A 27,578-nucleotide genomic window follows, 5' to 3' on the forward strand; every position below is an offset into this window, starting at 1 on the left:
AGAAATTCAATAACAAGCCCAAAGATGTAGAAATGTGGGCAAATTTAAAAAATATTTTTCATAAGCTTTGTTTTTTAGAACAGTGTTAGATGTATTGGAAAATTGCAAAGATAGTAGAGAGAGTTCCCAGAGTCCATATTTTATTCATATTTGCTTAGTTTTTCCCTAATGTCCTTTCTCTGTTCCAGGACCCCGTCCAGACACCACATCACACTAAGTTGTCACGTCTCCTGAGGCTCCTCTTGGCTGTGACAGTTTCTTAGACTTTCCTTGATTTTGATGATCTTGACAATTTTGTCAGTTTTGAGGGGCAATGATCAGGTACTTTGGAGAATTTCCTCTATTGGGGTTTGCCAGATGTTCTTCTCATGATTAGACTGGGCTTATGGGTTTGGGGGAGGAAGATCCTGGAGGTAAAACACCATTATCATCACAACATTTCCAGGGAACTTACTGTCCACGTGATGATCACTGTTGATGTTGACCTTGATCACCCAGCTGGGGTCACATTTGTCAGATTTCTCTATTGTAAATTTACCCTCCCCCATTTCTACGTGGGCAAAATTAAAATGTGAACTCTGGGCCTGGATATATTCATGAATGCACATTGTATAAACTCCAATTGAGAGATATTCTACAAAATAATTGGCCAGTGCTATTCAAATTGTCAAATTATTAAGAAAAGAAAGAAAAGCTGAAGCTATGTTCCAGGTTAAAGGAACAGGTAAACTAAATCCTGGATTGGATCCTGGACCACAAAAAAGCTGTCATTATTGGGACAATTGGCCACATTTGAATTTGTAATGTGGATTCAATAATAATGTTGCATCAATGCTAAATTCCCAAATTTCTATAATTTTACTGCCGTTATATAGGAAATGTCTTTGTTCTTAGGACATATGCACAGAATATTCTCTCTTATGCTTTAAACTCACAGAGATGTGGGGTTGGATTTATGTTAAACTATAACTGAATTATAGGATCCTCATTTGCCATTTAATCATTAACATACTGAGAATTTATCATGTACTTTCAGGTTTTAAGGACTGGGCCACGGGAATTCTCACATCCACCACATGGAAAATCCAGAATAGCATTGTTATTTCATTGGCCCTGACTTTCTTTTTCCCAGTCAAGGACTCTAAGCGCCACAGCTTCACATGTTCACACAACAAGCTAAAGGGAGTGTGCCCACTGGATGTATGGAATCTTGACCCTAGGAAAACCAAGAGAAACATCTCATTTTCTACCATTTCCCAGTGGTCTTCAGTTAGCTAAAATTAAGACCATCTAATGAATTATCTAAAACCCCATTTGAAAGCAACAATGTTGAAACTGCACACCTCCTCCCTGTCCCCTCTGTGTCCCCAGATGTCGTTCAAGAACCTCGGGGCAAAGACTCTGGACTGTAGCGCTGGCCCAGGCGGCAAGGCGGGGGGGCCCGAGCTGCGCCCGCGACTCCGGAGCCCCGGCCCCTACCCCTGCGGGCCCCCTCTCCCCTAGGGCCTGGGTTTCTGCAGCACCCTGCCGTCCAGCGCCAAGAGAATCTTCCAGCAGCAGAACCCAGCTGCTCCAGCCCCGGCCCCAGCCTGGACTCACGACCCCTACGCCTTAGACTTCTCTCCAGACCCTATTGCAATCCCTGATTTCACAGTGCTCCTCTCACGCCATGATCCCCTGGAGGGACCCTCCTCCTCCTCCTCCTCCTCTTCCAAGTCTGGGTACCAAGAGGAGGATGACACTGTGGATGAGAACGACTGGGGCCCTGGGAGGTTACAAGATTTATAGAAGATTCTGTCCCCGAAAAGTCTTGCAGACCCCACGGGGCCAGAGGGGGCTAGGGTGTCGTCGGCCCGCACGTGGTGGCCTCGCGGGTGCGGGAGGCGGTGGCGGGTTGGTCTTGAGAGCTGGTTACTCCTCTGAGCGCGGACGCACCTCCCTTCATCCAACCTGCGGAGGGGGCGTTTGCTTGTTCACTGCGCGCCCATCCGGTGTCCCGCTGATCTGAGTGTTACTAGAATTATTAGAATGCGCTGAGCTTTCCAATCTAAATCTACTACTTATTTATTCGTTCACTTGGTTGTTTAGAAAGTCTCTCTAGGAACTGTTGCTATTTAACCACAAAGGCCACCTGCACATTTTTCTGTAGGTTTATTTCTAGTAATTCATCTTTATTATTGCCTGACATTTTAGATGGTATTTTTAATTTTATTTTAAAATCTGTTTCTCCTGTATATAGGATTCAGTTGATATATTTATTTTGTATCCAGGGACCTGGCTCAGTTCTTTTAATTCTAATAACTTATCTGGACATTGTTTTGGGCTTGACAATTTGAATGTTAATAAAGTTCATGGTCATCTTGTAAACACTGTTTCCTGCAGAGCCAGCGAGTGTGTCCCCTCCTTTGGTAACCACAGCCCCAATTCTCTAGGAGACCCCTGTCTCCTTCTCTCTGCCCCTCTGTCTCCAGTCTCCCGCTTCCTCTGTCCCCTGCTTGTGGCCGTCCTGGACCCTGGGTGTCCCCACAGCCAGTTCTCTGACCCTGTCCTGGTCCCATTTAGCAAACGCTCCAATCTTCTTAGGCCAGGCCAGTCTCAGCAGAGCAGAGAGAGAATTAGATCAGATTTGGGAGGGGGTCACACATGTGACAGGCTCTGGAGGGGAGTCCTAGGGGGAGGGAGGAGACAGACTGCCAGGATATAATGAAAGCCCCTCCTGCTTATCTGACAGACCCTGGTAGGGATGGACACACACTCAAACGCTGGACCCCCCACCCCAGTCAGACCCTGACATTGTGGGGAGGGCAGGGAGGAATCTAATTTTCCATCTATCCCAGGAGAGGGAGCTGAGGTGGGGGCAGTCCCTGTGGGCTTCCTGGGAGCAGGGGTGAGATAAGATTCAGACTCACACCCTGGGCGGGGAAGGAGGGTGATGTCCCTGGGAACCTCTGGGCACCAAAGGCCCATCAGTGAATGGAAAATGGATTATTTGATAACTGAATGGAGACAGAGTTTGCATTTGCCCTGACTGTCTGAATAGAAAGTGATGGATTAGGTAGCACAGGATTCCTCCCTCCTCATCTTCTCTTTCCATTTCTCCTCTCACCCAAGCAGTCCCAGCACCCTCACCTCCTCCTTCTGAATCAGGAATCTTCACCATCACCCAGGAAGCTCTACTCACCTCTCCTCACAATCCCAGGCTGTGTCCTCACCATCCCCAGTGGCAGAACCTGGACTTCCTGCTCATCTCATGAAGGAGGAAGGTGGGGACTTCCTAAGGGCAGGTCTAGGAACTTCCCCACATCTGTGTCCCCCAGGGCAGTGCCAGAGCAAGAATTTCTCTTTTATTTTCCTCCCTTTAGCAAATCAAGCAAACAAAACTATTGCACTATCAATCATATAGCTATGGTCAGCAATGGAGATCTGTCGGGACTCATGGTGATCCCTATGATCCATGGTGATCCATCTCTCATGGTTTCCTTGGTGATCCTTGTAGGTCAATTGGTATCCATGGCATCAAGGCAAGGATAAGAAACTGCTGTGTGTTTGACTCTGGAGAAGGTGAAGCTTTTAGAGTCAGCCACAGGGCATGTAGGAAAAGGACTCAGGGTGTATGTGAATAGAGTTCATTATACCTTCAACAAATGGGTAAAGTTCAAGCTTAATTCTGTTCTGGGTGCTCTGGGGTGCAGATGGAGGTGGTGTGGGTAGGAGTGTCTTTGCCTTGTGAGGATTGGAGAGAGGGGAGAAGGAAGTCAAACAGAAATCTGGAGAGACCGGGACTGAGGGTCCATTTGTCAGAAGGGACAGATGGGGTCCCTCAATCAACAGGTGAAGGGGAAATCCATTTTGAGATACCCCGGGAACAGCATGGGATATATTCAGACACAGAGACACAGGATGTTCCCTTGTCCAGGATGAATAAAGCGTGGAAGAAAAGATACAAAGAACACAACCCCTGTCCAGGGGTCTGGGTGAATAGGCAGGCAGATGATCACAGTTTCTAGTTTTAGTTTCTATGGAGTTCCATTTCTAGGATGAAAATGTGGACATCAGAGAAAATAGAAGATGTAGCCTCCTTTCTAGCATCCACAAACTGAGTCTCTGGGTGGTGCGGAGGGTGGAGCACTGTGTGAGTGAGACAGAGTCATCGCTGAGACCCAGGTGTGCTGGCTCCTCAGCCTGGCCAGAGGGAAGGTGGGGCCTGTGACACCTCACCTGTCTTAACCTGCAATCTGCTCCCCAGAGCCTCCATCCAAACAGACAAGTTACCTAGCTCCCCCAAACTCCAAGTCCGTCAGGGCCTGTGAGGTCCCTATAGGATGCTCACCTTAGGGAGGCCTCTGGGTTTCAACACTGTGCGTCATCCCAGATCCCTGGTCTCCAATTCAGTACATCTGGATGGGGCCTGAGACTTTGCATTTCTCAGTTCCCAAGTGATGCTGATGCTGCTGGTCTGAAAACCACACTTTGAGAACCACTGCTCTGAATCACAGGTCTCCAACTTTGCCACCCATTAGACCCCCTGGAGGGTTTTTTTTTTTTGTGAGGACGATTGGCCCTGAGCTAACATCCGTTGCCAGTCTTCCTCTTTTTGCTTGAGGACGATTGGCCCTGAGCTAACATCTGTGGCTGTCTTCCTCTTTTGTAGGCGGGATGCCGCCACAGCATGGCGTGATGAGCTGTGTGTAGGTCCACAGTGGGGATCTGGGCCCACGAGCCCTGGGCCACTGAAGCGGAGCAGGCGAACTTAACCACTACGCCACCAGGGATGGTCCCGTCCCCGGCAGTTGTAACATTCCTGTACCCCAGGCCAATGAAGCAGTGTTTCTAGGGGTGGAAGCCTGCACCAGTATGTTCTAAAGCTCCCAGGAGATTCCAAAGGGCAAAGCTTGAGAACTGCTCTCAGCCAAATCTCTGCTGAGGGGTAGATGGACCGAGTTAATATATCGCTGTCATTATTAAGACTATACCAAGCCTTTATTTCACTAAAAGAAAATTCAAAATTGCTGTATGTGAGTGTCCCTTTTGCAGAAATCCATCTAAATACATCAAGTCGTATGACAGGAAAGACAATGTTCATCGTCGTTTTCTTACTAATTGAATACAGTATCTACCAGTAATTTTGCTTGTAAAAAGAAAACATTTTATTTGCCTCTTTGTCTGAAGTTTCTCTAAATAAAATGCCTAACAGGAAATAACCCTGAACTAGTGCAGTTTTTAATTATTGTTACAGTAAACAATGTGTCTAGAGACACAGTTGGGTCAGATCAAAGATGTGGTTCATTCAGGGGCACCCATGCGACGGGGAGAGACAAGGCAACTACATGCCGGTCGTGAGGCATCAGGGCCACCAGGGGGCACCAACACAGCACTGCTCCAGAGCTGGGGCCCTGGGGAGGGTGGGAGAGATGCTCCACGTGCAATGGGAGAAAAGCAGGGAAAAGACAGAGGCACCATTACATTCGTTTCCATTAGTACAATTTAAGGCTACGTCCAAACAGCTAGAAAATGCTAGTATTGCAAAGATTAGGAACCACAGCTGGTGGGAATTTAAATTGGAACAACCTCTTTGGAAAACAGTTGGCAGCAGCTACTAAATCCTCATGCATACACGTCATATGAGCCGGTGATTCCAGTCCTGGGTGTTTACCCAACAGAAATGTTCACCAAGAGACACACAAAAAGACACGTTCACAGGTGCATCCAGGATCATAAACCCAAGCTAGAAGCTTCCCAAACGCCCATCAAAAATATAAGGGACAACATAAGTTTTGGTGCATTTGCCCAGTGAGATACTGACCGTGGGTGTGAATCTCATGAACATGATGATGAGTAAAGGAAGCCAGACTCAAAAATGTTGATGGGACTTGATTTACAAGAGGACAAAACTTTGTAAGAAAGTGCCTCACTGTTTTCCAGAGTGACTCACAATTTTGAATTCTACCAGTGCTATGGTCTGAATGTTTGTGTCCCCCTAAATTCTTATGTTGAAAACCTAATGCCCAAGGGGATGGCATTAGGAGGTGGGCCCTTGGGAGGCGATTAGGTCATGAAAGCGAAGTGAAGCCCTAATGAATGGATTAGGGCCCTGATCAAAGAGACCCCAGAGAGCTAGCACCCCCTTCCACCATGTTCAGATACAAGCAAAAGTCTGCCACCCAGAAGAGGGACCTCACTGACCACACTGGGACCTCAACTCAGACTTCCACCCTCCAGAAGATGGATCTCCATCTTTATGTGTCTCTAGATAGTTTTTATTTCTCTTTTGATTTCTTCTTTGACCCACAAGTTCTTCAGTAGCATGTTGTTAATCTCCACATATTTGTGAATGTTCTAGTTTTTTTCTTGTAGTTGTTTTTTAGTTTTATACCATTGTGTTTGGAAAACATGCTTGATATGATTTAAATCTTGTTAGATTTATTAAGACTTCGTTATTTCAATTGAAACCAAAAGAAACCAGGGGTAACTATACTTATATCAGCAGAACAGCCTTTAAGATGGACTGTGATAAGAGACATTAAATAATGGGGTCATTCAAACAAGAGGATATAACATTTGTAAATATTTATGCACCCAACATAGGAGCAGCTAAATATATAAAGCAAATATTAACAGACCCAAAGGGAGAAATAGACAGCAATACAATCGTAATAGGGGATTTCAATATCCCACTTTCAACATTGGACAGATCAACCAGACAGAAAATCAGCAAGGAAACGTTGGACTTACACTACGTATTAGACCAGATGGACTTCACAGAGATTTACAGAATATTCCATCCAAAAGCAGCAGGATACACATTCTTCCTAGTGCATATGGAATATTTTCCAGGATAGGTCATATGTTGGACCAAGGCAGTGATTTAAGTAGGGAAAAATTGGTGAGGAGAAATCCAAATTCACTCACAGGAGAAGTGGTCACTAAATTATGTCTTAATACTAATACTGAATTACTTATATAATCAACACGGATGAAACTCAAATATAAAACACTGAGTGGAAATGTAAGTTGATGAATGCATTACACATTATGCCATTTACCTAAGTTTTAAAAGCCTCCATAAATGCCATATATTGTTTATGGTCAAACACCACCTAAGAAGAGAATAATACTAGCTTGGGAATCACATACATTAAGTCAGGATATTAATAAATTGTGGAGGTACGTGCAATTGAAAAAGAAGGACTCATAACTGCTTCTTAATTTTATTGATAATTTTTGACATAATTTTGTATAATACTTATACTATTTCCACACCGTTCTGTATCTATGAAATGTTACAAACATTTTTAAAAAGCTAGGATACCACAAAGTGAATGAGGGGTACGTTGGTAATTTTTAACAATCAAGTCCTCAAAGATGCAAGAATTTGATAATTCGAGACTCCAGGATGAAATACAGGTTTTATGCAATTACCTCCTGTCATGCACATATACAAGGACAGGAAAACAAATATCAATATTCATAGTAGATCCAGAAGTTTTTGAACATTATTCCCATGGGAACAGCTCTTGAGGAAGATCTGCTATCTTCTTCTGGAATATTTTATCAAAGGCTTCAGCTTGGGCCACCGTGAAGTAATTTTTCCAGTCCCCAGAAATGCCTGACAAACATGAAATAGAGACTCAGATCAGATCGAGGGGTAGGTCTCAAGACACCAACACATTTCCTCCTGGACTCATCCCTTCTGTCCACTTGACGTGGAAATTGTAGCTGATATAGCAGAATGACCAATGGCTCATTGGTGGGCCTTTATACTGCCTGGCAATCACACCCATTTGTACTTCCACCTGCCTGGAAACAATTTCTTATAGTCTCCTCTCTCCCAACCCATCCTGCATACAATTCATCAGGAGTACTGTGCCCATATCATTTGATACATCCAGAATCTGGCCACCTCTCACCACTTCTATTTCTACTACCTTGGCCCAAGCCAACATCATGTCTCACCTGGATTATTGCATTAGACTTCTAACTAGTCTCTCTGTTTTTGATCTTTCTTCTTCATAAATTAATCTCAGCATGGCAGCCATCTTGATGCCTTGAGAAGCTAAGCCAGATCACATCCCTTCCTGCTCAAATTCTCCAAGGACTTCTTGTTTGACTCAGTGCAAAGCTTATGGCTTCAGGTGATTTGGCCCCTTTCATTTCTGGGACTCCATCTCCTATGACATCCCTTTGTTCACTCTACTCCTTCATATTGAGTCTTCTGATTCTGCCTCAAACATTCTCCCTCCTCAGGCTATTTGCATTTCCTGTTCCTTCTTCCTGGAATGCTGTTCTCTCAGATACATCCATGTCTTGCTTGTTTGCTTCTTTGATATCTTTACTCCAATGCAACTTCTCAGTGAGGTTCTCTCCCACCACCCAGTTTATTTTATTTAGTATTTTTTTTGGCATTTAATTTTTTGTTTATTGCAGTAACATTGGTTTATAACATTGTATAAATTTCAGGTGTACATCATTATACTTCTATTTCTGCATAGATGACATCATGTTCACCACCCAAATACTAATTACAACCCATCACCACACACATGTGCCGAATTATCCCTTTCGCCCTCCCCCCTCCTCCCTTCCCCTCTGGTAACCACCAATCCAATCTCTGTCTCTATGTGTTTTGTTATTGTTGTTATTATCTACTACTTAATGAAGGAAATCATACGGTATTTGACCTTCTCCCTCTGACTTATTTCACTTTGCATAATACCCTCAATGTCCATCCATGTTGTCAAAAATGGCTGGATTTCATCGTTTCTTATGGCTGAGTAGTATTCCATTGTGTATATATACCACAGCTTCTTTATCCATTCGTCCCTTGATGGGCACTTAGGTTGCTTCCAAGTCTTGGCTATTGTGAATAATGCTGCAGTGAACACAGGGGTGCATGCATCTTTATGCATTGGTGTTTTCAAGTTCTTTGGATAAATACCCAGCAGTGGAATAGCTGGATCATATGGTAGTTGTATCCTTGATTTTTTGAGGAATCTCCATACTGTTTTCCATAGTGGCTGCACCAGTTTGCACTCCCACCAGCAGTGTATGAGAGTTCCCTTCTCTCCACATCCTCTCCAACACATGTTGTTTCCTGTCTTGTTAATTATAGCCATTCTGATGGGCATGAGGTGATATCTCATTGTAGTTTTGATTTGCATTTCTCTGATAGTTAATGATGTTGAACATCTTTTCACGTGCCTGTTGGCCATCTGTATATCTTCTTTGGAGAAATGTCTGTTTAGGTCTTTCGCCCATTTTTTAATTGGGTTGTTAGTTTTTTTGTTGTTGAGATGCATGAGTTCTTTACATATTTTGGGGATTAACCCCTTATCAGATGTATGGTTTGCAAATATCTTCTCCCAATTGTTAGATTGTCTTTTCATTTTGTTGATGGTTTCCTTTGCTGTGCAGAAGCTTTTTAGTTTGATGTAGTCCCATTTGTTTATTTTTTCTATTGTTTCTCTTGCCTGGTCAGACATGGACACCACCCAGTTTAAAACTGTAAATACCCATCCTTGCTGTATTAATACTTCATAACAGTTATCACGTATGATATGCTATATGTATTTCTTGTGTGTGTGTGTTTGTTTATGGCATGTATCTCTAACATATGTAAGTTTTAGAAAATCACAAGCTTTTCTTTTAAATTGCCATAGACTTAGTGTTTCAAAGAGTCATAGACACATAGTATGTACTCAAATATTTGTTGACAGGATGACTGAAAGAATGAGGAATGTACTATTATTATCTCCATTTTACAGATGAAGAAGGAAAGACCTGGAAGGTTACACAGTTAGAAAGTGATAGATGTAGATTTGAAGCCAAAGGTTTTATCACCAGAAGCCATACTCTTAATTATACAATTATACTATTATTTCTATACCATATAAATTAATACTTAGGTATTATATTAATATATTAACTAAATTAGTACATTAATTAAATTACTATGGAAGATAATAATATATAATTGTATATAAATTAATATATAAAATATGAATTATATACTTTATATGCATGTAAATGCCATAACAAAATGTCTAATAAATAATTGGTGACCTAGAAACATCCACTGTTACTCTCATGCTCATCATTATTTTCATATTTACAACAATTTTTATTATTATTGATTTCTTAGGCTCGTGTATCATCCACAACACACCTGACTTTTGGGAAGCCAGAAAGAGCTCTTGAGGCACCAGAGTCTCTATAAATTCAATACGGCTGCCCCCTATTAATCAGCAGTCCAGATAAGAGAATCTAATGTTTCTATGCAGGAAGTTCTAAATTCTAATCATTTTTTTTTTTTTTTTTGTGAGGAGATCAGCCCTGTGCTAACATCTGCCAATCCTCCTTATTTTTTTTGCTGAGGAAGACTGCCGGTGGGCTAACATCAGTGCCCATCTTCCTCCACTTTATATGGGACGCCGCCACAGCATGGCTTGCCAAGCAGTGCATTGGTGCACGCCCGGGATCCGAACCAGCGAACCCTGGGCTGCCACAGCGGAGTGCAGCGCACTTAACCGCCTGCGCCACGGGGCCGGCCCCTAAATTCTACTTGTTTTGAAAATCCTAGAAAACTTTTTGATGTAAGTTTCTGTTTATGTTCTCCTTAGTGCTTGTCTCTTAAAATTCTCCCCAAACTCTTGTGTATTAGTTTTCTAGGGCTGCTGTAACCAGGCACCACAGACTCGGTGGCTTTAACAACAGAAGTGCATTTTCTCACAGTTCTGGAGGCCAGAAGTCAGAGATCAAGGTGTTGACAGAGTTGGTTCCTTTGCAGGCCATGAGGGAAAGATGTGTTCCCGGCCTCTCTCCTTGGCTTATAGATGGCTGTCTTCTTTTATGTCTTCACGTCTTCATTGCTCTGTATGAGTCTATGCCCAAATTTCCTCTTCTTTTAAGGATACCAGTCATATTGGATTACAGCCCACTCTAACGATCTCAGTTTAGCTAAATTATTTCTGTAAAGACCCTGTCTCCTAATATACTCATGTTCTGAGCTACTGGAGATCAGGGCTGCTACAGATGGATTTGTGGGTGACATAGTTCAACCCATAACATCTTGGGTATAAAGACACCTTTAAAAAATTCTGTGAAGCACTAACATATAATAAAGACAAAATGATGTCAAGTTGTGGATAAAATTCGTTGGAGCTTCAGGTCATACTTAAGATGTTGACTGTTCTAGTGGTAACAGCTATACTCCTACAATTTTGATATTCTGATCTGTACTATGTTTAGATATGTCATAATTGGGAGGGCAAAGTGTCACCAGCTCATTGATTATCATACTTTATACCACATTTCTTTAATAAATTATTATGTTTTTATTAATTCTTCATTCTGTTTATTCAACAAAAGTCATAGAATGTCTACTCCATGCCAGGCATTATCCTTTAGAATAAAAATCATCAAGGATAATAATAACCACAATTGATTACGGAAAACTATTGCTTTTATCTGAAAATCAGATAGGTCGCCACTAACGGACTACTTCAACAGCCAGGATTCTCCTAAGTCTCATCTCCAAGGGACAATAAGAGTATTTTTCTTGTGTCCTGAGCAGAAAAGTGCCCCAAACATCGTGAAAGTAGGCGGAACAGATCAGCCTGTGACCAAAAACAGCCAGCATTTGATATGGCTTTTCAGGACATCATGATTCATATAACAAGTTATTGAATTATAATTGATATAATTAATTTTTAAAATTAATCTTTCATCTTTCAGATGAAAGAAAGGACATAGATCAGATCTGGGACAGAGAAGCAGCATATTATTCTTTTTCATCCCTTTCTTTCTTGCTTTATTTTTCTTTCTTTCACCCACTTATCCATTCTTAGTCTACTCTGTCCTAGAATAGTGAAGTCGTAAACCATGGTGGTTGTGTCCAGTCTCTAGCATCATAGAGCCAGTTTTCAAAGAGACTTGTGTCTTACTAGCTGCATCAGTTGTCACACTTTTCTGAGGAAAATAACACCCCATGGGATTATTGTGCTGATTCACTTACAAGCTACATGTGGAGTCAGATCAGCTCAGCAATAATAATCACACTGTAGCCAGAACTGTTCTTGTCATTATTATATCTATCCCTCTCAACTCTCTATGCCATATAACAAATCCACGAGTAATTGGAAAAGGTTGAAATGCAACATGGTTACCTCTGGAGGTGTCATCCTAGACAAGAAGAAATAGTGGGTGTACTCATTGAATTATATACCAAATTCGATTACATCCACACTATTTTGTCCCTTCCAAAAATCTGAGTTGTTATTTTTCATTGCCATTCTCTCTTAAGCAACCACCTTTTGTCCTATTATCCATGTCCCACAAGCATTGCAGTAAAAATAACATTTTAAACTCTGCCAAACCCTGATGCATAAAAGGAAATCTAAGAATGGACAATCTCTCTATGCTGGGTATTCCCTTTACTTCCAGTTTAGTAAAGTGTCAAAGGCTGGGATAATGAGAGGTCTTTTTTTTAAACAAGAGAAATCTATTTTCTCACAGTTTGGAGGCTAGAAATCCAGGATGTAGTGTCAGCAGGGTTGGTTTCTTCCGGAGGCTTCTCTCCTTGGTTTTAGATGGCCATCTTCACATGGTCTCCTCTTTGTGTGTGTACGCCTGTGTCCAAATTTCCTCTTCTTATAAAGACACTAGTCATATGGATTAGGGTCGACCTTGAAGACTTCATTTTGACTTAATTACCTCTTTAAAAACCTTATCTCAAATATGGTTACATTCTGAGGCACTGGAGTTTAGGAATTCAACATACGAATTTCGTGGAGACACAATTCAGCCTAGAACCCTCCTTCTTTTGGCCTACTTGACCCCACTTCATGTCCTTCTCACATGCAAAACGTACCACCTCGTTCCAACTGCCCAGAAGCCTAAATCCATTCCAATACCAGCTCTTAAGTCCAAAAATCAGCCAAATAGCACGTAAACCAGGCATGGTTGAGAGTGGAGGAAGGATTCACCCCGAGGCAAGATTGCCCTCCAGCTGTGAACCCGTGAAACAAACAAGCTATCTGCTCCCAAAATACAACGGTAGGAAAGGCGTAGGTTAGATATTTCCATTCCAGGAGGGAGAACTCAGAAAGAAGAAAGGGATCATGGATCCCCAGCAAATCCAAAACCTAGCGTGGCAAATTCCATGAGATTTTAAGGGTTGAGAATGAGCCTCATTATGTTGATGCTCTGACCTCCTAGCTCATTGGTGTGGTGGCCTCCAGGCCTTCTGCCCTCTGCCACCACCTGCTTGAGGTCTTTTGAATCACTTACTGTCTTCCTTCCAAGGATCACCACATTGGATATACTTGAACTATGGAGTTCTTGGAAATTAAGCTCTTACTCCATGCAGTAGACACTCTTCATTCCTCTTGAGCCCAAGGATATGGACATGATTAATCTCTCGTCATGGGGTCGGGGGGCGTCTTACAAGGTCTGGTAGCAAAATAGGCCCTCGGCTAAGCGAAAAGGATCTCCTTGTTTTTTCTTGGTTGAGTCATTCTTTATACATTTCTTTGTTCAGGAGAGTTGTCCATGCTAAATCGCCAGTGGGGTAGCACCAATATGACCATCCCCAGTCTTGTCCTCATTTCCCAGGTCATTTGCAGTTGGCAAGTTGGCGGGAGTAGCGAATCACCTGGTCACTGTTTGTAGAACGGATATGGCCCACGTCAAATTCTGAAGAGAGAGAATCTGAATGACCTCACATAAATCAGATGACCATGGCAGGCCTAATCAACTTTCTCCAAGTGCCTGCAGACTACATCAGTACTATGAAAAGAGACTCCCTGATAACAGCATCTGAGAAGTTCTCTGGGTGATAAGCAATTAGAGTGGATAAATTCAAACACTCCCTAGTCCCAACTGTGTGCCCTACTGTAAGCATGAGAAAGCTCTCCACGTATTCTGATACATTTTGAAGGTAGAGCATTTTCTTTCACCTTTTCTCAGAAGTGATCCATTCTCCTCATCTAAATACTGACCACGCAGGAGGGAATAATTGGACATCTTGTTTTCTTTCATGACCTGGAAGGAGCTATTCTTGAGGAGGGAGTTCAGTTCTTCTGGCTCTAGTTTCTTGCCCAGGAATTGGCAGATCTTCTCTACAGTGCTTCTTGTGTCCTAGAAGAAGAAAAAATAAGAGAGAGGATATGAAAGAGAAAGAACACAAAAGGGAGGTGAGAAGGAGAAAACAACAATGTGAGGAGAAGGAGGGAAAGAGAAAGAGAGGAACAATGTGAGAAGCAAGAAAGCGATTGATTGGTTTTGACTAGGAGGAAGAAATGGAAAAGCTAAAGAGCAAGGAGCACAAAGGATACAAAGATGGAGTATCCACTTGGATTTCCTAGTATAGTTTAGTTCAGGATGCCTTAATGGTAAATATAGGGACTGAGTTCTCTAAAGAGACTTTTATAGAGTCTTCTAGACAATTATGATCAGGATTAAGCAAGGAGAGGTTCAAGGAGAACTTGACAAAGATCGAAGGGATTGATTTCAAATCCTGGCTGTGCCGTCAATTAAGATCATTTCCATAACTGACATTTGTATAACACACAGAGTATCATAATATCTTCTTACATATTATCTCAATAATTAGTACTTGACACATGATCCTGGGAGATTATTAAAAGAAAATGCCTTTTAGAACCAGAAAAACTTTGCTTTGAATCATAGACCTTCCTCTTAGAGCTATAATGCTTTAAAATGTTTCTTTATCCCATGAGCCCTCATTATGATCTAAGCAGAGGACACACACCAGTAGAAATTGCTACAATAAAAGTTTATTTTGCCACTTGAAAGCATAATTACTGGAAGGCATGGGAGCATGCACCTGAGGTAGGTAATCCTGCTACAAAAGTCTTCTTGGTAAAAATGAAATTTATGTGGAGGTGACAGAGGATTTGATAGAAGTAGCCAAAGGAAGAGGATGGGAAATGATTTTTCTCAGAAGCAAAAGCCTGTGTTTACATTATTTTCTCTTTTCTCCAGGATACCACTCATAGTTAATTACTGGCTTTTACCATCATCTGACAAATTTTCCTGCCTATCACCATTCAGTCTAGTACCTGGCCTGTCAGAATAATTGCACAGACTGATTTCTTGACTTCGTCTTTCTTCTATAAGTCAATCTTGGATGTCAGGCAGTTGGACATATCTCTGGAACCCATATTATTTCACCTAGTCCCATCTTCTTCCTCAGTCCCCACCCATTAGTAGGTTATCAGCAGCATCATGTGTCCTACCCCTAGAAATTTTAGAACCACTGCCAGTGTGAGCATAAGCCACTGTGCTTATGAAAAAACACCTTTAGATGTTGTAAGATGAAACAAGGATGAACAGATGAAGAAAGAGAGCATGAAGCTTGGGCATTGTCAACCAGAAGTAGGGCAATGATGACAGGGAGCTATTTTCACTCCTAATGACCATTAATAAGGCTAAATGCTGACAACAAAGGTGGAATAGAGACTCAGAGGAATGGAGTTAGAGGAGTGAAGATGGTGGTGAGAGGGTGTGTGCTAACCATAAGAACCATAGTTACCTGTCTCAGCTCTTCATAACTCAGTATCAGGAAGTTCTCCTTCCCTTTCATGGACATCCAGCCACAAGTGTGGTCAAACCAGGATCCATATGGTACTGATATCCGGGAGGCAGAAAGAGAGGGTAGATTACAAACTGTATGAAAGCAAGGATCCATCTGTTATGTTCCCTCTTGTGGGCAGAATTAATAGCACAATGTCTGGCACATTTAGGCCTGTCTAACCATTTGCTGAATGAATGAGAGTAAAGAGGGAAAATGATTATCCAACATCAAGCATTTACCCTGTAACGAGCCTTGTTCCTTTGGAGAAGGCTCTGTACCAGTTTTCAAGGGTTTTTAAGGAGATCCTCTCCAGAGAGCCATGTGGCCTGAGGGATGATATTCTTGCTGCGCTTAATTGGTTCAGTGTTTAGCATTTTTGGTTGGTAGGTCATTCCCACGGCCCTTGAGGATACTTTTCTGTCTTCTTGCCTTCATTGTTGCGATTGTAATTATTGATCCTTTGGAAATTATCTGTCTTTGCTCTGGTTTAAGATTTTATTTCTTTTTTTCTGCTACAGCTTTCCTAGAGACTAGGTGCAGATTTATTTCTAATAATTCTTTCTGAGGCTTTGTGGTTCTTCAAACTGAGATTTCCTCAACGCAGGAAATTTTCAGGCACGTTTCCTTGAAAACTGCCTTTCTCTATATTTTATATTCTATTTTGGGGAGATAAATCTTCTCACTCTATTTCCCACATATTTACTTCTTTTACTTTTTTTTTTTTTGTGAGGAAGATCAGCTCTGAGCTAACATCTGATGCCAATCCTCCTCTTTTTGCTGAGGAAGACTGGGCCTGGGCTAACATCCATGTCCATCTTCCTCTACTTTATATAGGACACCGCCACAGCATGGCTTGATAAGCAGTGCGTCGGTGTGCACCCAGGATCCAAACCTGCGAACCCTGGGCCACTGCATCTGAGCGCACACGCTTAACCACTGCACCACCGGCCGGCGACTACTTCTTTTACTTTTTTTTTTTTTTTAATGTCTGTCTACCATGCCTGAGCCCTTCTTAACTCTGAAGTGTAGTGGGAAATTAATTACCAAATGAGAATTCTACTTCGTTAAACTATCATTCAAGAATGAGCATAAAAGAAAGACATTTTCATGCAAAATATTGAGAGAATTTACCACTTTTGTTATGAGAGAACTAATCTAAATTATGTTTTATGAATAAATAAAGTGAATGCAGGAGGAGGGAACAACCAATGAGTCAAAGAGGAAATTAAAAGGGAAATAAAAGAATACCATGAAATAAACAAAAATAGAAGCACAACATATCAACTTACATGGGTTGCAGCAATAGCAGTTCTAGGAGGGAATTTTATAGCTATAAACACCTACATTAAGAAAAAAAAAGATCTCAAATAAGCAATTTAACTTCACACTTCAAGGAACTAGAAAGTGAAGAACAAACTAAGCTCAAAGCTAGCAGAAGTAAGGAAATAACAAACATCAGAACAGGAAAAAAATGAAACAGAGACAAGAAAACAACAGACTAGATTAAGAAAAATAGGGGGGGCCGGCCCTGTGGCTTAGCGGTTAAGTGCGTGTGCTCGACTACTGGCGGCCCCGGGTTCGGATCCCGGGCGCGCACCGACGCACCGCTTCTCCGGCCATGCTGAGGCCACGTCCCACATACAGCAACTAGAAGGATGTGCAACTATGACATACAACTATCTACTGGGGCTTTGGGGAAAAAAGGAGGAGGATTGGCAATAGATGTTAGCTCAGGCCTGGTCTTCCTCACAAAAAAAAAAAAAAGGAAAAATAGGAGCTTGGTTTTTAAAAAGATAAACAAAATTGAAAATCCTTTAGCTAGGCTAAGAAAAATCAGAATGACTCAAATAATTAAAAGATGAAAGAATAGCCATTATAACTGTCACAACAGACATACAAAGAGTCATAAGAGAACTATGAACAATAAATATGCTATGAACGATTATATGCCAACAATTTGGATAACCTAGAAGAAATGGATAAATTCCAGAAACATATAACCTGCAAAGACTGAATCATGAAGAAATAGGAAAACTGAATAGTCCAATAACAAGTAATGAGATTGAATCAGTAATCAAAAATCTCCCCACAGGGCCGGCCCCGTGGCTTAGCAGTTAAGTGCGTGTGCTCTGCTACTGGCGGCCCGGGTTCGCATCCCGGGCGGCAACCGACGCACCACTTCTCTGGCCATGCTGAGGCTGCGTCCCACATACAGCAACTAGAAGGATGTGCAACTATGACATACAACTATCTACTGGGGCTTTGGGGAAAAAAAGGAGGAGGATTGGCAATAGATGTTAGCTCAGAGCCGGTCTTTCTCAGCAAACAAAGAGGAGGATTAGCATGGATGTTAGCTCAGGGCTGATCTTCCTCACACACAAACAAAAAATCTCCCAGCAAAGAAAATCCCAGGACCAGATGGTTTCATGGTAACTTCTAGCAAATATTTAAGGAAGAATTAAAACCAATTCCCTCAAACTTCAAAAAAATTGAAGAGGAGGGAACGCTCCCAAACTCATTTTATGAGTCCAGCATTACCCTCATACCAAAGCCAGATAACGACACTATAAGAAAAGAAAACTACAGGCCAATATTCCTGATGAATATAGATACAAAAATCCTCAACAAAATATTAGAAAGCTGAATTTAAGAGCACATTAAAATGATCATACACCACGGGATACAAGGACGTTTCAATATATGCAAATCATTAAGGTGACACACCACAGTGACAAAATGAAGGATAAAACTTGTATGAGAATTTCAGTAGATGCAGAAAAGGCATTTGACAAAATTCAACATTCACATGATAAAACTCTCAACAAATCAGGTATAAAAGGAATGTTCCTCATCATAATAAAGGTCACATAGGAGAAGCCCACAACTAATACTATATTCAATGGTGAAAACTTAAAAGCCTTTCCTCTAAGATCAGGAAAAAGACAAGGATGTCCACTCTCACCATTTCCATTCAATATAGTTCTAGAACTCCTAGTCACAGCAATTAGGCAAAAGAAAAATCCAAATCAGAATGGAAGAAGTAAAATTAACTTTATTTTCAGATGACATGATCTTATATGTAAGAAAATCCTAAAGACTCTCCCCAAAACCTGGCAGAACTAATAATCAAATTTAATAGAGTTCCAGGATACAAAATCAACATACAGAAAACCGTTGTGTTTCTATACACTAACAATGAAGCACTTGAAAGAGAAATTAAGGAAGCAATCCTCTCTTCAGTAACATCAAAAGGAGTAAAATACTTAAGGATAAATGTAACCAAGGAGGTGAAAGACTTACAAACTAAAAACTATAAGACAATGAGGAAAGATATTGAGAAGACACAAATTAAAGGAAAGATATTCTGTGCTTTTGGGTTGGAACTATTAATATTGTGAAAATGTCCATAATATCCAAGGTAATCTACAGATTCAACGCAATTCTTATCAAAATTCCAATGGCATCTTTTCAGAAGTAGAAAAAAATTCTTAAAATTTGTATGAAACCACCAAAGACCCCAAATAGACAAAGCAATCCTGAGAAAGAAGAATGAAGCTGGACGCATCACACTTCTTGATTTCAAGCACTATTACAAAGCTATAGTAATCAAAACAGCATGGTACTGGCACAAAAACAGGCACATAGGTAGAACAGAATAGAGTGTCCAGACGTAAACCCACACATATAAAGTCAACTAATTTTTGACAAGGGCACTAAGAACAAAAATGGGAAAGAATAGTTCCTTCAATAAACGGTTTTCAGAAAACTGGATATCCACATGAAAAAGAAAGAAACTGGACCCCTATCTTATACCACTCAAAAAATTAACTTGAAAAGGATCGAAGACTTAAACGTAAGACCTGAAACCATAAAACTCCTAGAGGAAAACATAAGGAAAATATCCTTGACATTGGATTGGCAGTGATTTCTTGCATAAGACACCAAAGACACAGGCAACAAAAGCTAAAATAACAAGTGGGACTACATAAAACTAAAAAGCTTCTGCACAGCAATGGAAACAATCAGTAATTTGAAAAGGCAACATACAGAATGAGAAAAAATAGTTGCAAACCATATATCTGAGAAGAAGTCAATATCCAAAATATAAAAAACTCATACAACTCAATAGCAAAAAAGCAAATAGTTCAATTAATAACTGGGCAAAGGACCTGACTAGATATTTATCCAAAGAAGGCAAACAAATGTCCAGTATGTATATGAAAACCTGCTCAACATCACTATTCATCAAGGAAAGGCAAATCAAACCCACAATGAGATATCACATCACACTTGTTAGGATGGCTATTATCAAAAAGAAAGAGATAACAAACGTTGGCAAGGATGTGGAGAAAAGAGAATCCTTTATACAGTGGTGGTGAATGTAAGTTGGTACAGCCATTAGGAAAATAGCATGGCGGCTCTTCAAAAATTTGAAAATAGAACTACCATATGATCCAGGAATCCCACTCCTGGGTGTATCTCAAGGGACTGAAATCAGCATGCTGAAGAGATATCTGCACATCCATGTTCATTTCAGCATTATTTCAGCATTATCTCCAGTAATTAACACATGGAAACAACCTAAATTTCCTTTGATGGATGAATGGATAATGAAAATTTTACACATACATATATAAATATATATATGCATTCCCTCCCTCTCTATATATATACAGAGGAATATTATTCAGACATAAAAATGAAGGGAATCCTGGTATTTAAGACAACATGGATGAACCTGGGGGGCATGATGCTAAGTGAAATAAGTCAGATAGAGAAAGAAAAATACTGTGTGGTATCACTTAGATGCATAATACAAATAAAGCTGATTTCATAGAAACAGAGAACAAAATGGTGGTTGCCAGGGGATATGGGGAGAAGGAAATGGGGAGATGTAAGTGCAAGGGTACCAATTTTCAGTTATAAGAAGAAGTTCTGAGGATCCCACATATAGCAAGGTAACTATAGTTAATAATTTGGTATTACGTACTTGTAAGTTGCTGAGAGTAGATTTAATGAGTCCCACACAGAAACACAAAGATTTAACTACGTGAGGTTATGGATGTGTTATTTATCTTGATCTTGGTACACATTCCATAAGTAAATGTATACCAAAAAATCACATTTAAAGGTATACAATTATATTTCTCAATAAAGTTCAAAAATAACACTTTTTAAAAATTAACTTTAAAATTAAGAACAAGGCAGGTATTATCACTACCATCACTCTTATTCAACATTGTCCCAGAGGCCTGGTCAATGAGATAAGAGAGGAAAAAATAAAGACAACATGTGTGGATTAGAAATGAAGATAATAGTTATTACTCAAAGGTTACATTTATACTTCATGGAAAATCAAGGAGAACCTACAAGGCAACGATGAGAATTAAGAAGAGAGTTCATTAGATTGGTGAACACCCGATCAGCATACAAAATAAGTTACATTCCCAAATCAGGCACAAACAACTGGAAAATGTAATTTTAAGATGTCATTAATCTACAAGAAACAAAATACATCTAAAAGAGAATTGCAAGTTTTTTATAGAAAAATAATATAAAACATCATGTAAGACATTAAAAGAGCTTTTGATAAAAGGAGGGATAAACAATGTCTATAAATGAAGAGATAAACAAAGTAAAATAAGCCAATTATCCATTAATTATTCTATAAAAATACTAAAATGACAATCATAAAAATACTGACAATAACAAGTGTTACTGAGGATATGGAGTAACAAGAACTCTCATATGCTATTTGTGGGAATATAAATTGATACCACCACACTGGAAAATAGTTTGATATTATCTTTTAAAATTGAAAACTTATATTCTCTATGCTTTAGTAGTTCTACACTCAGGCATATAAACCACAAAGAAAGTGGTGCACACGTGCGCCAGAGAAGCAGTATTCCCAATAGCCTGAAACTTGAAACAGTTCATTTACTTTCTAACTTTGGAGATACAAAGTTTTGGGAGAAAAACTGACCAAAAAACTAATGTCTTTAGTGATGCTTGCAAACAGCAATTATGGTTCATTCATTTTGATTCTCCCCTTGGCCAAACCTAAGCTAGCAGTGCTCATGGTGCTGATATGGTCTCCTTGGGAGGTGGGACTCAGAATAGAGGACCACACAGGCCATGAAAGCATGCTTGGGGTCTTTTGCGTAGGAAATTCCAGGGTTCAAGGTTCTTGGAGCATGGGTGATGAAAGGGTTGCAAGCTCCAGGAGTCCTGTAGACGCCTTACCTTGCTGGGGAGGAGGTGTGTCCAGAGCAGGGGACCCCCTAAGGCTTTGTTTTCATGTTTGATCCAGAGTTCTGCACTAAGATGCAGGGTCCAGAGCAGGGACTCCTATTGCCTGGGTCTAAGGACCATATTTCCTGGGACTTCAATTCCCAAGATTTCTTCACTGGTATGGGGGAAAGTGTTCAGATCAACCATCTACAGGGCTGAAGACAACTCAGGATGTTGGTATTAGTTGACAACAGTAAAGATTTTGGTGTTGGTTGTTCTTGACTGGGCAAGAAAGAGGCCTGTGTGTAAGTTTTAAAGGACAGAAAGCAAGAAATTGAGATAGTAGTGAGGTTTACAGGATATGTCTTCATCACCCATGACTACTGATTGGACTTTCCTGGATTCCTGACAGCTGAAGCACAATTCAGACTCCTGCATACACCAAATGGCAAGATCCAATATAGCATTGATGAGGGGGGGTATTCTCTTCGTGTCTGGGCTTCCACCATAGGGTTTCAGTGTTGACTTTTTCTAAAAGAGTAACCTGAAGGAAAGCAGGAGATAGGACTGAAGAGTTCACCCAGGATCAGCTAAATAAGAAATACACGTGCCAGGCTTTAAAGATTGGACTCTTTGATGAGGGCAAACAATTCAGGAAATGTGACCTGTTCAATATCTAACAGATAATTGCAACATAACCTAGAAGGCACAAAGAACATGAGGTGAGGACACCAATATTGAGTCTGTTATACGAATCTAGGTGAGAAATAACAGTGGCTCTGGTTAATGAACAATAAATGGACGGCTGGCAAATAAATATTCATTATTTAACCAAGCTGTATTAGCTACTTACTACGTGGCAAGCACCACTCTACAACGTGGGGTCAAACATGAACAACTCAAAGAGCTTACATTTTAGTTGGGAGACACATGCAACAAAAAAATAAATGGAATAAATATTCATTGGCAATGAGTACTAAGAACAAGTAGAGAGAAGTCTATAGAGATGGGAAAGGACGATCTTGCATGTAGCATTGAAAAGAAAGACTTCCCCAAATCAGAGACATTTCAGCAGAGACCAGAGGGAAGATATTAATCATGGTCGTGGGAATTGGAGATTAAATAGAAAACAAAGTGGTGAGGGTCATGAGGGAGTGGGAAACAGATGACACTTGTGAGATGTCAGAATCACGCTAATCTTGGGTGAGGGGTGGTTTTATTTATTGCATAAGATCAACCTGCCGTGGGAACAGTTTGGGATATGGGGGGAAATGTGTTCAGTTTTGAACATAGTGAAGCAGAGGTATCTATGGCTCTGTCCAGTGAATATGTTCATGGGCTGTTAGAGAAACATGGCTGAAGTTAAGGAGATATATCACAGCTGAGATATGGGACTCATCGTATAGTTTTGAGAAAAACTGCAAAATTTCTCATATCCGAGAAAGCCTAGAAATCCTGCGTAATTAAAAGTATAGAGATCTAGGATAATCCATACATTTTTGACTACAGGACTGTGTTGTCCAGGAATCTAATGAAAAGTTGACTTTCAGAAAGTCACAAATTAGGACAGTAGAGAAGAACAAGTGCTCTGTGTTAGTATCAGACAGGCCTGGAGACTCAGACTATAGCTAGGATGGTTTATGATGAGGCAAGCTGAAAAGCTGGCTGGGGCTCTGCTGCTCTGCAGGAGAGAATGTGGACTTTGAAAATTTCATTCCAATGGTGATGGAGCCTTATACCCCTCAGATGGTGAGATGTAGAGATCTCAGGTTGGGTATAAGATGAGGTCTGATAAAGGCCTCTGACAATCCCCCAGCTTCCATATTTTATGTTCACTCACCATTTCCTTGGATGAACCATTCAAAATAGTCTTCCAGTGACTGGTTTCTTAGCAAAACTTGAAGTACTCCAGGAAAAGTAACCAGACACAAGAATATCTCTGGGATTTCTGATGAGGTAAATCACCTTAAAGAGAAAAGTGGAATAACAAAAAATTAATACAGTCATTTCCCATCCTTCTTGATCTTCATAAAAATGGACAAAAGGCTAATTCTTAGACAATGCCTAAGTATCAATGCATTCTTTTATAAATTAGTTATTGCATTCATTAACCAAATATACATTTTTAAGTTCCTATGAACCAGTCCCTGGGGTAATACTAAGAATATAACAGTGGAAGAGGAAAGCATTGTCACTTCCCTCTGGGAGATCAGAGTCTACTTAGAATGGGAAGCAACCAGAAGTTTTAAAAGGTGAGTGCTATTATATTTATATTTGTGTACTACTAGGAGATGGGTTAATAAACTGTTCTATATTCATAGATACAGAGCAGATGTTCTTATGGTGTATGTCTATGTATATGGAGTTCAAGAACAAGGAAAACTAATCTATAGAGCTTGAAATCAGGGTAGTAGCCACCTCTGCCGGTGGGCATTGACTGGGGAGTCACATGAGGGAATTTTCTGGGGGAGAGAAAATGTTCTAAATCTGGATCTGGAAGGTAGTTACCTGATTAGCAGACATTTGGTCCTCGCAAAAGATCCATAAGGCCTTTGGTCCATGCCAAAGGTCCTTGATGTTTGATTCCGTCCACAACGTCCATAGGACATTTGGTCCATAAGACATTGGGTCCACAACAAAGGTCCTTGATATTTGATAATATCTGATCCTGTTCAAAACATCCATGGAGACATTGGGTCCCCACACCAAAAGGTTCTTGATATTAGGTCCTGTCGAAAACCGTTTGGCATAGACCAAGTATGCTCATGGATGTTTTGCACAGAACTAAATGTCAAGCACCTGTTGGCATGGACCAAGTGTCTTTTGGACAAAATGTCTAATGTATGTTTTTTTTTAAATTTTATTTATTTATTTTTTCCCCCAAAGGTCCAGTAGATAGTTGTATGTCATAGCTGAACATCCTTCTAGTTGCTGTATGTGGGACGCGGCCTCTGCATGGCCGGAAAAGCAGTGCGTCGGTTCGAGCCCGGGATATGAACCAGGGCCGCCAGCAGCCGAGTGCGTTCACCTAACCGCTAAGCCCCGGGGCCGGCCCTCTAATGTATGTTTTGAAGAGAATAAAAAATCAAGGACCTTTTGGTGTTGACCAAATGTTTTATGGATGTTTTCAACAGGACCAAATGTCCTGCTAGGAGTTAACCCAGTTGTGTACATACATAAAGATTCAACAAGCCAACGCTTAAGATTAGTGGGCACATACAGACACACACATGCAAGAACACTTGGCATTCAACATGTGACTTATACTCTGGATTCTGCACCAACTTTCTTTGTGACATTATTCTAGGCCCCAACTCTCTCTAGGCCTCAGTTTCCCCATGCTGGGATTTAACAAACACCAATAAGACACATGAAATAAGTGTATTAACAATAAGTTTGGGAAGCGATGGGTTAAAAAAAAAACTTCATTGTGCTTCAACATATTGTGAAATTTCCAAGAAAGGGGAATATTATTCTAAGCTTCACAGTCTAATTTAAGCATAAAATATTTTTAAAAATCACAAACCAATGAGCACCTTCCAGGAAAGTATATTTCTAAAATCGATCTGAGATACAGTAGGTCCTAGATATCCATGGTCTCTCCTGGGGATAATCTGTCAGCCCCATGAGAGATTCGTGTGGCTGCTGAGCTCAATAGAAAGCTATATAGAGGAAGACATAGTGGTTAGAAAAACCAGCCATGATGCCAGAGCAATATCCCTGGCTTATGCACTGATTTATGAATGGGTTGCTTCCCATGTGGGCAACTCTACGTGTATTGTTTCTATCCAGTTTCTATCCAGTAAGTGCAGAAGGCACTTACTTAATTAAGATTGGCTAGTTGGTTTTTAGAGCCACAGAGTGGGGTTATTTAGTATATAACACAGTTATAAATGCTGGTTGGGTTTAAAACGTGGTTTTTTAAGATTCTGGTGTTATCATGTCACTTTCCCTCCTGTTTACATCTGGCTGGTGTCACCTGTGGAGGGGTTTACACCTTGTGCTCAAGTATGGACTGTGTCTTCGCCAATGCAGAGTCTCAGGCCCACCCCAGACCTCCTGGATGAGGCTGCATTTCACCCAGATCTCCAGGGGACTCCCGGGCACATTAGAGGGTGGAAAGCATTGACCAAACATCTTGACCATTGAGCACTGACCTTGGCTTTGGAACTGAAGAGAGACTTGGGGATGAGTTGGATGGGGAGGTGGGAGCTGATGAGGCGAGGGCCTTCCTTATCCTTCAGTGAATTACGCCCAGGTTCAGTCTCTACCCAGGGTGAGCGTTCCCAAATGGGCACAGATTGGATCCATGTGGAATCCCCCTTGGAGGAAATCAGGCAGAGAATTTCAATCACCCAGTTCGTTCCTGGATAAAGAAGGAAAAATGATGGTCACTCATTTTAATCTGACTTTTAAATAATTGTGATAAAACGTACATGATATAAAATGTACCAGCTTAACCATTTTCAAGTGCACAGTTCAGTAGTGTTAAGTATATGCACATTGCTGTGCAACCATCTTGCAAAACTGAAACTCTGTACCCATTCAACAACAGCTCTCCACTTTCCCTCCCTCCAGTCCCTGCCAGTCCCTGGCAACCACCATTCTACTCTCTGTTTTAATAAGTTGATTGCTCTGGATACCTCACTGAAGTGAAATCCTGTCATATTTGTCCTTCTGTGACTGGCTTAATGTCCTCACAGTTCACCCACCTTGTATCGTGTGTCATGACTCCATTCATTTTATAAGGCTGAATAATATTCCATTATGTGTACATAGTACATTTTGTTTACCCATCCATCTGTTAATGCACATTTGGGTTGCTTCCACCTTTTGGTTATTTCCTTAAATCCTTTAACCTGCTCCCAGTGCCCTTGGCTTTTCACCACCTCGCCACTTCCAATGTCATCAGCCTCAGCCCAATTGCAGTCCCTCTACCCTCCTCTCCTCATAGAATCTTTATCCACATCCTTTCAGTCCCTTGAATTTGCCAGGCTTTTTCCAGGCCATTGTCCATGCTGATAGCTTTACGTGAAACTATCCCTTTTCACTAAATCGTTTCACATTCATTCTTTCATCTCAACTTAGACGCTATTCCTTCTACTTCTTTTTTTTTTCTTTTGGTTGCGATAGTTGTTTTTATTCATCCCTGCCCAGTTTTATTGAAGTATAACCGACAAAGAAAAATTGTATAGATTTAAGATGTACAATGCAATAATTTGATACGTGTATACATTGTTAAATGGTGACCATGATCAAGCTAATTAACACATCCATCATCTCACATAATTACCTTTTTTTTGTTTCTATTTCTTCTATAAGGACATCACTGGTCACCCTCCTCCACTCCTCCATACAAACACCTGACTCTGCCTTAGGACTCACTCCTCTAGGTTCCCCTAATACCTTAGATTACCCCCTCTGGACACTCATCTTACTGTGTAACTGCCTGGTTGAAGCCTTTTCTCTGAATGTAAATGGCATCAGGGCATAGCTCTATTCCCCCACAGCATCATGCATTGTCTGGCATATAGAAAGCACTCCACTCGTCTACTGAGTGAATGAGGGACATGGCCACAGCCTGTCTCAGTATCTGATCCTGCTTCCTTACCTGATTTAGCGTAAGTCAGTATTAAGACATCTTCATCCTTAAACACAAAAGTCTCTGATGCATCTCTCAGGACTTCAGGTGTGTAACCCGCGGTAGGGAAAGGTAACCCTTCATACCATACGAACCCGCCTGACATTATGA

At 40.9% G+C, this 27,578-nt stretch overlaps 1 pseudogene; it reads right to left on the reverse strand.

Moving 5' to 3' along the window:
* Positions 1–7,493: 7,493 nt before the first annotated feature.
* LOC131397887 (sulfotransferase 2A1-like) lies at positions 7,494–27,573 on the reverse strand (annotated as a pseudogene).
* Between the last annotated feature and the right edge of the window lie 5 nt (positions 27,574–27,578).

The sequence above is a fragment of the Diceros bicornis genome, chromosome 34 (assembly GCF_020826845.1).
Source record: "Diceros bicornis minor isolate mBicDic1 chromosome 34, mDicBic1.mat.cur, whole genome shotgun sequence".
NCBI lineage: Eukaryota > Metazoa > Chordata > Mammalia > Perissodactyla > Rhinocerotidae > Diceros > Diceros bicornis.